This window comes from Carlito syrichta, unplaced genomic scaffold (assembly GCF_000164805.1).
Source record: "Carlito syrichta isolate Samal-C Ts95f unplaced genomic scaffold, Tarsius_syrichta-2.0.1 Scaffold312154, whole genome shotgun sequence".
In the NCBI taxonomy this organism is placed as follows: domain Eukaryota; kingdom Metazoa; phylum Chordata; class Mammalia; order Primates; family Tarsiidae; genus Carlito; species Carlito syrichta.
In genome coordinates, this window is record NW_007256250.1 from 167486 (window position 1) to 176300 (window position 8815).

The following is an 8815-nucleotide window of genomic DNA, read 5'->3' on the forward strand; positions in this document are numbered from 1 at the left end:
GGAAGAAAAAAACTATACTTCCTACCACAAAAACACATATAAGCAAATAACCTGCAAGCTCCATGAAGGAACCAAACAGCCAAGGATACAAAACAACTATCTAACCTCATCAGGATGAGGACCAAAATGCCACAGTATCAGTGTTAACCTTCAATGTCAATGGCCCAAATGTCTCACTTAACAGAGAGTGGCAAGTTGGATTAAAAAAAGGAAAAGAACCCATTATTCTTTCATTAGATGTGAGATGGGTCTCCTGAGACCCATCTCACATCTAATAACATCCATGGACTTAAGGTGAAAGAATGGAGAAAGAACACTTCACCCAACAACCATAGAATATACCTTATTCTTATCTGCACATGGAGCATATCCTGAGATCAACCATATATTCAATCATAAAACAAACATCAATAAATTCTAATAAATTAAAATTATACCCAGAATCTTCTCAGACCACAGCAGAATAAAAATAGAAACAAATACCAAAAGATACTTTCCAAACCACACAAATATGTGAAAACTAACCCATATGCTCTTGAATGATTTGGTAAACAACAAAATTAAGATAAGAATAAAAAACTTATTTGAGACAAATGAAAATAAAAATACAGTATACCCAAACCTCTGGAATTCCATGAAATTAGTGTTAAGAAGAAAGTTTATGACACTAAACACCCACAGCAAGAAGCTACAAATACTTCAAATAAGTAACCTAACATCACAACTAATGGAATTAGAAAAACAGGTACAAACTAAACCTAATGCTAGCAGGAGAAAACAAATAACCAAAATCAGAACAAAACTAAATGAAATTGAGACAAGAAACATATGAAGTATCAACAAAATGAAAAGTTGATTATTTGAAAAGATAAACACTGGTCAGATTAACATAAAAAAAGAGAGTAGATCCAAATAAGCACAATCAGAAATGACAAAGGAAGCATTACAACTGATCCCACAGAAATACAAAAGATTCTCAGAGATGACTATGAATACCTCTATGCACATAAGCTAGAAAATCTAGAGAAAATGGATACATTGCTTCAAACACATAACCTCCCAATATTAAAAGAAGAAATTAAAACCCTGAACAGACCAATAAGAAGCGATGAAATTGAATCAGTAATAAAAATAAAATATTCCAACCAAAGAAAGTCCTGTAACAGATGGATTAACAGTTGAATTCTACCAGATGCATGAGGAAGAACTGGTACTAATCCCACTGAAGTTGTTTTTGAAAATCAAGGAGGAACCAGGTGTGGTGTCTCAAGCCTGTAACACTAAGCGCTTTGGGAAGCCAAGGTGAGAAGATTGCCTGAGCCTGCGAGTTCAAGACCAGCCTGGGCAACATGGTGAGACCTCATCTCTACAATAAATCAAGAAATTAGCCGGGCATGGTAGCACATGCTTGTAGTTCTGGCTACTTGGAAGGCTGAGGTGGAAGCATTGCTAGATCCCAGGAGGTCAACGCTGGGGTGGCCATGAGCATACCACTGCACTTCAATCTGGGCAATGAAGTGAGATGCCAACTCAAAAAAAAAAAATAATAAATAAATCAAAGAGGAAGGACTTGTCTTACAAAAAACTCCTTCTACAAAATCAATATCATCCTGATACCAAATTCCAGCAAAGACACACACAGAAAGAAAGAAAGAAAGAAAGAAAGAAGGAAGGAAGGAAGGAAGGAAGGAAGGAAGGAAGGAAGGAAGGAAGGAAGGAAAGAAAGAAAGAAAGAAAGAAAGAAAGAAAGAAAGAAAGAAAGAAAGAAAGAAAGAAAAAGAAAACTACAGGCCATTATCCTAATGAACACAGACGCAAAAACTCTCAGCAAAATACTATCAAATTGCATTCAGCAGCACATTAAAAGAGTTCATCCACCATTACCAAATGGGTTTTATTTCTGGGATGCTAGGGTGGATCAACATGCACAATTAATACATGTGATATACCACATAAATGGAATTAAAACAAAAAACATGATTTTCTCAATAGATGCAAAAAAGCATGTGATAAAAACCAATATACTTTTATGATAAAAACCCTCAACCATCTAGGCATTGAAGGAACATATCTCAAAATAATAAGAGCCATCTATGACAAGCCCACTGTCAACATCACACTCAACAGCAATAGTTGGAAGTATTTTCCCTAAAAACTGAAACAAGACAAAGATGTGCACTCTCACCACTTTTACTTAGAATAGTACTGGAAGCCCTAACCAGAGCAATCAGACAAGAGAAAAGAATAAAAACTCATCCAAGTAGAAAAAGAAGTCAAATTATTCCTTTTTGCAGATGGTGTGATACTATATCTAAAAAAGTCCTAAAGATTTCATTAAAAGACTCCTAGACCCGACAAGCAACTTCAGTTAAAGTTTTAGGACACAAAGTCATTGTTCAAAACTCAGTAACATTTCTATACACCAAAACGTTGAAGATGGAAAAAAAAAATTAAGAATACCATTCCATTTACAATTGCCACACACACACAAATAAAATACCTGGGAATACATAACCAAGGTGGTAAAAGATCTCTACAGCAAGAACAATGATACACTGCTGAAAGAAATCAAAGATAGCACAAACAAATGGAAAAATATTCTATGTTCATGGATTGAGAAAATTAATATTGTTAAAATGTCCATACTGTCCAAAGCAATAGACAGATTCAGTAATCCTATCAAATTATCAGTTTCATTTTTCACAGAACTAGAAAAAACAATTCTGAATTTTACCTGAATCCAAAAAAGAACCTGAATAATAATACTAAGCAAAAGGAACAAAACTAGAGGCATTACATTATTCAACTTCAAACATAACTACAAGGCTACAAGAACCAAAATACCATGGTATTGGTGTAATAATAGGCACATAGACTAATAGAACAGAAAGGAGAATCCAGAAGTAAAATCACTCACCTACAACCAACTGATCTCTGAAAAAGTCAACAAAAATAAACAACATGGAAAGAACATCCCATTACCAGAAAGTATAGGAGGAATTCTTTATGATCTTGAAGTAGACACATAATTTTGGATAGAAGTTTTTCATTCTACTTTTTTCCTTTCATTTTTAAAATATAAATTCTGGAGGCACATGTGCAGGTTTGTTACATGTTTATTGAGTGATGCCGAGGTTTGGACTTGTACTGAGCCTATTGTCCAAAAGTTAACATGGTTCCCAACTGGCTACCCTATGCAGAAGAATGAATTTGGATCCCTACTCCTCACCATATTAAAATAATTAACTCAAGATGAATTAAGCATAAGACTTCAAACTATAAAAATCCTAGAAGAAAACCTAGGAAACACTCTTCTGGACATTTCTCTAGGCAATGAATTTATAACTAATTCCTCAAAATCAAACATAGAAAAAAAAATTGAAAATGAGACCTAATTAAACTATGGAACTACTACACAGCGAAAGAAACTATCAATAGAGTAACAGACAACCCACAATATAGGAGAAAATATCAGCAAACTATGCATACAACAAAGATCTAGTACTCAGTTATCTATAAGGAACTTTAGCTAATTGACAAGAGAAAAACAAAAAACTTCATTAAAAAGTGGACAAAGACATGAACAGAGACTTAAAAGAAAACATATAAGCATCCAATAAACATGTGAAAAAATTCTCAATATCACTAATCATCAGAGAAATGCAAATCAAAACAACAATGAAATGCCATCTTGCATTAGGATGGTTTTTGCTAACAAATCAAAAAACAACAATTGTTGGCAAGGTTTCAGAGAAAACAGAATGCTTATACACTGTTGGTGGGAATGCATCCTAGTTCTTCCTCTGTGGAAAAGAGGAAATGTCTCAATGAGCTAAAAATGTTTGGAAATGTCTCAAAGAGCTAAAAATAGAACTGACTCCACACAACAATCCCATTACTGGTTGATACCCAAAGAGACAATAGATCATTCTACCAAAAGATAATTGCACTCATATGTTAATTGCAGCACTATTTACAAGAACAAATTGATAGATGCTAACCAAATTAGATGCCCATCAATGGTGGAGTGCATTAGGAAAATAAGTACATATACACAATGGAATACTATGCAGACATAGAAAGAATGAAATAATGTCTTTCTAAGCAACATAGATGCAATTGGAGGCCATTATCCTAAGTGAATTAATCCAGAAACAGAAAACCAAATACTACACATTCTCATTTGTAAATGAGAGCTGAATAACTTCATATACATAGACATAAAAATGAGAAAAACAGACACTGGAGACTGCTAAAGGAGGAACAAAGGGAGAGGACAAGTGTTGAAAAACTACCTATTGGGAACCAAGTTAACTGTGGGTGATGGGTTCAATACAGATCCAAACTTCACTATCACTCAATAAACATGTAACAAACCTGCACATGTACTCCCTGAATTCATATTTAAAAACTGAAAGGAAAAAGTGGGGCAAAAACGTTCTACCCAAAATTATGTGTCTACTCCAAGATCAAGAAAATTTTCTTCTATATTTTCTGGCAAAAACTTTATTGCTCCATCCATGTTTTGTTTTATTTTGTTGTTTTGTTTTTTGAGTTGGAGTCTCACTCTGTCCCCCAGGCTGGAGTGCAGTGGCATGCTCAAGGCCACTGCAGGCTCAACCTGCTGGTCTCAGACGATCCTTCCACCTCAGTCTTCCAAGTACTTGGAACTTCAGACACACATCACCACACCCAGCTAACTTCTGTGATTTATTGTAGAAACAAGGTCTCACCAAGTTTCCCAGGCTGGTCTCAAACCCCTGGGCTCGGACAATCCTCTCATCTTGGCCTCCCAAATTGCTGGGATTACAGGCTGAACCACTGCCCCTGGCTTCTCCATGTTTTATATTTATTTTTATTATCTGTTTTGCTTGGGAATAAAGTGTAATCAAGGTGGTCTCCTTTTCCTCCTTTTGTGCATATAATGTTTCTAGCACTATTTGCTCAATGTATGTCCCCCCCATTTAATTGACTAGGAACCCTAATGGCGTTAACTGATCATATTATTGTAGGTCTAAATATTGACATATATATGTCCTGTGATCTATTTTCTACCCTAATTCAAATACCATCTTGGCTTAATTCCTGTGATTTTACAGGAAGTCTTGAAATTAGGTAGTATAAATTATTTACCTTGTTATCTTTTGTCTTAACATTCAGCTATTGTAAATACACGGCATTTTAAAAATAAAATTTTGTAAGCTGCATGTCAATTTCTTCAAAAACTCCTGCTGTATTTGGCACTGAAATTGCTTTGAAGCCTTAGAACCATGTGGGTAGAACTCACATTTTAACATTATTCAGTCTTCCAATTCATAAAGATGACATATCTCTCAATTTATTTAGGGTTCTGCAAAAAGTGCTAACTGTAAAAGAAAAAACAAACCTTTTAAATTCAGTAACATCAAAATTATAAATATTTGCTCATTAACATATACCATTAAGGAAACAAATAGGCAAATTACCATGAGGAAATATACTGGACAAAGAACTCACACTGAATATATATAAAGCACTCCTATAAATTTAGTGTTCAAACATGAACACCTCAGTCAAAATAGCAAAATGATAGATACTATACAAGAGATGACATTTGAGTGACTCATGAGCATATTAAAAATTGTCAACATCATAAGTTATCAGAGAAAAGTAAATTAAAATTATAATTAAGTTCTGCTTTACACTCACTAAGATGGCTGAAATAAAAAGGACAGACAATGCTAAATGTTGATGAGGATATAGAACAACTGACTCTCACGTATTTCTTATGAGAACAGAAATGGTACAACCACTTTGGAAAACTCTTTAGCAATATCTTATAGGGTTAAACAAACACCTATTTACAGTCAAGACATTTCTCTCTAAGGTTTTTACTAGGAGAAATACAAACATTTTTCTACAGAAGCACTTTTACAAGAATACAAATAACGCAAATAGCTTGGAAGGCTGAGGCAGAAAGATCACCTGAGCCCAGTGGGTTGAGGCTGTGTTGGCCACAAGTGTGCCGCTGGACTCCAACCTGGGCAAAAGAGTCCAACTCAAAAAAAAAGAATACGAATAGCAGCCTTATTCTTAATAACCCCAAACTGTGCATACCTGTCTATCAAAAGGTGAGTGAATAAGTAAATTTTAGTCTATTTGTACAGTAGAATATACTGATCAATTTATAAAAACCAAGCTACTGGTACATGTCATATGATTCCATTTATAAAACATTCATAAACAGGTAAAACCATTCTGTGGATAAAAGACAGTCCTCATGGGTGGGTGGGAGACAGTTGACAGACAGTGACATGAGAAAACTTTCCATAGTGGTAGATGTAGTCCATGTCTTCTTTTGGATGATGGATTGCTTTGGTATTTACAATGGTCAAATTTTAGAAAGTAGAACACTTAAGATATGTGCATTTTATTATATATGAATTTTATTGCATGTTAATTATAATTCAATGAAAACAATGAGTTAGAAGTACAGACATGATAAGCAATTAATAAAACTAAACAAATGTTCACTTGTAGTGTCTTTTTAAAAATCCTAATGAATGTTTTATATGTACATAGAAAATATGCATATGTAAATGTTAAAAGACATAGAGTGTGTAACCATGTGTAAGAGCCTAGAAAGGTCAGATTTACATGAAGCATCACTTTGTAGGGGAGGTGTAAGATACAAACAATTTGGGAATTGCTATCATTTTCATATTTAAAAAAGACACAAAATGTTGGCAAAAATTTTGTAATGAGAATAATGACAGTTATTATTATATGTCTTTACTGTTTTCTAAAGAAAGTAAGACCAAGTTCAGGTCAAGATCATTTTTATTTTGATATTTGGCTATTTATTGATTCAACAAATATTTATTTAACATCTACTCAGTACCAGACACTTGGAAAGTAAGAACATGTAAACAATAAGAGCAAATAAGCAAATAAATAAGTAAATAGGGCAGATTAAAATCTCTGCTCTCTTGAAACTTATATTCCATCTGTGGTGACACTCAATAAACCATGAAAACAATAAATAAAAGGAAAATGCTATGTAAAATGGCAAATAAGAATAGAATAGGGTAGGATGAATTGGGAATGCTGAGTATGTGTGTATGCACAACCACATGCTACTTTGTAGCACTAAATATTAAGACTTCTGTAAATTTCTTTGAGATTTAAGTAAGGATGAAGAGATGTCTTCATGTCTTCATGTGTGTCCTTGGAAGAGGAAATCGTTGGAGCAAAGACCCTTGGGCAGGAGGAGCCTGGTGTTTGAGGAACATCCAGAAGGCAGAAATGGCTGTATGGCTGAGGCAGAGGAACTGAGGAGGAGAGGATAGGGAGTGGTAGTAAGAGAAGCATTATGAGACATAGGGATTTTTTGACTTTTGTAAGTATTTTGGATTTTACTTTTAGTACAATTGGGAACTATTGGAAGGTTTTGGGGAGAGAAGTGACCTGATCTCACTTACATGTTAAAACGATCCCTCTGGCTGCCAAATGGAAAGTAGATTTAAGGGGTGCAGGTTGCTGGGTCAAAGAAGTGGGACATGTTAAGTGAATATTGCAGTAACTAAGGTAAGCTGGTTGTGGTTCAGAACGGGAGAGCAGCAATGCATGGGTGAGAGATGTATCCTATTCTGGCTGCACTGTAAATGTAGAGCTGCGATACTTTTCTGACAGATTGGTTGTCAAGTGTGAGGAAAAGTGAAACTAAGGACGCCTACAAGGTTTTAGAATGATTCCAAGGTTTCTAGCTTGTGACCTAGAAGAATGGAGTTATCAGTGAGACAGGGACAGTTTTAGTAGGGCAGCATTTGAAGCAGCAGCCAGGGCATGCCAGGTGCAGACATCTCAGTGGAACTGCTGAGTAGGATGTTGGATACGGGAATCTGGATTTTGCCGAAAAGTTTGAACTGAGACATAAATTCGGGAGTAATTAGTGTAGATAACAACATTTAGGATGTGGGTGAGGATGAGATCACTGATGGAAAAAATAAGGTTAGTGAAGAGAAAATATCCAATAAGTGATTCTCATGAGCTGGAAAAGAAGTAAAAACACCAAATGACATGAGATGTGTTGAGTAGGAGAAGAACCATAAAAATGTACTGTTTGAGAAGTACAAGTATTAGGGAAGAGGGACTGATTAATAGTCAAAAACTTCCTTCTCTCAAAATTGACCACAGGTTTTAGATATTTGGAAGTCATTTGGGTCCTTGATGAGATGGAGTCGTGGTACCAAGAGCCTAATTGGAGAGTGTGGAAGATAGAATGGAAAGAGAGGAACTGCAGAAAGAGATTATGCACAACTTTCTCGGGGTATGCCGACTTAGATATAGAGATAACTTGTTCTGCATTAAAAGGGAGAAAGAAAATTCAAGGTTTGGGAGGAAGGTTTTGGAATGGATAAGACAAGGGCTATGTGCCTGGCTCTGAGAATGGGAATGATGAAGAATTCTCATGGTCAGGAGGATATCTGCAGGGATTTATGATGTGTAGAATAAGGACTTAGAAAGTATGTTATGCATTATGCCATGCAAATCTTCTTTTCTAGGAAACATTTAAAAATATATATTAATTATTAACATGTTTGCTGCAAATAAATTCGTTCTTGGGGAAGTTAACGAGGTACTGAGTCTGTGCCAGTGTATGTTCCACCAAAACAGAGATAGTCCATGTGGATGTATGGGTTATAATTTAATTGAAACTCTTTTTTGTCTTCTGAAATATATTCTAGGTGAAAACATTGTGTGCACAGGAGGAGCCAAAGATGAACAAATTGGACCACCCTCTCTCATGGAATTTATAGCCAAAAGAGATACACAT